Genomic DNA, 1,224 nt, shown 5'->3' on the forward strand with positions numbered 1-1,224 from the left:
GTGAAAAAGTGCATCTCCTGTTGTCTCTCACATCAAAATCCAGCCACATATTTGTTTAGAGCTGTTTTGGCTTGTAACTGGTGCTTGCTCTCCTGATTCAGACCAGAACACTTTTTCTCTGGAGGAAGAGTTATGGACTCGTGTTTTAGTTAAAAACGTCTTAATGCTGGATTAGTTTCAGCTTTTGTCTTCTCCAGACATTAACTGATGGACTGGAGTGCTGTGGATTATTGTGATATTTTTATCAGCTGTTAGGACTCTCATTCTGACGGCACCCATTCACTGCAGAGCATCCATTGCTGAGACACTGATGCAGTGCTACATTTCTCCAAATCTGATGAAGAAACAAACTCATCCTAATCTCGGCTGGCCTGAGGGTGAACACGTTCTCAGCAAATGTTCATTTTAAGCAGATAAGGTACAACTAAGGAAGAACTTAACTTATAAAGAAATTATAATCATGACAATAAAGAACGATGGAGGAGAAGAAGAGAAATGGAAAAATCGTTCAAACCAAGAACGCAGCGTCTGACACTATAAATGAACTGAAGTATTAGTAGAGGCTGTTATTGCACATGCTTTGAGTTAGTGATCTGAACGAAGCCTTTAACCTAAAGATCAAAACAGGGTGTGTAAATCATCCTGTACTGTTTGTGCTAAAAACATGAGCGATAAATCAAACTGAGCTGCCATATATCTATCCAATATAAAGCTGCGACTCTCAGACTCAAACACAACTTAACTAGTGATGAAACACACATCTACAGCGGATACATGAGTTTAGATTTTATTGTAGAAAAGCAGAGGAGGACAACAGTCAGACTGCAGGAAAACCAGACACACAAATCTGACAGACAAATGCTCTCACAATCTCTGCGACCGCTGCTGAGTTTCCTAAGTGTGTTAGGAAGATATTACACTGTATAGCTATTCATTAACAACAGGCATGTACTGGTTGATGAGGGCTGTTATTTCAGCGAGTGACATGACTGACAACATGCTTGATAACTGCAGGGATAAGAGTGGTTTTCTAACTATTTCAAGGGTTAGTTCAGCCAAAAAGTCAAATTCTGAGGTTATTTACACACCTTAAATCATTTCAAATGTGTATGATTTACTTTCTGCACAAAAGGAGACATTTATCAGAAAGTCCCAGCTGCTTTTTTCCACATAATAAGCTTCACTCAATGAAACACAAGCAGAATTTTGTTAACATGAAAAAAT

The sequence above is a fragment of the Sinocyclocheilus grahami genome, unplaced genomic scaffold (assembly GCF_001515645.1).
Source record: "Sinocyclocheilus grahami isolate Dianchi unplaced genomic scaffold, SAMN03320097.WGS_v1.1 scaffold201.1, whole genome shotgun sequence".
In the NCBI taxonomy this organism is placed as follows: domain Eukaryota; kingdom Metazoa; phylum Chordata; class Actinopteri; order Cypriniformes; family Cyprinidae; genus Sinocyclocheilus; species Sinocyclocheilus grahami.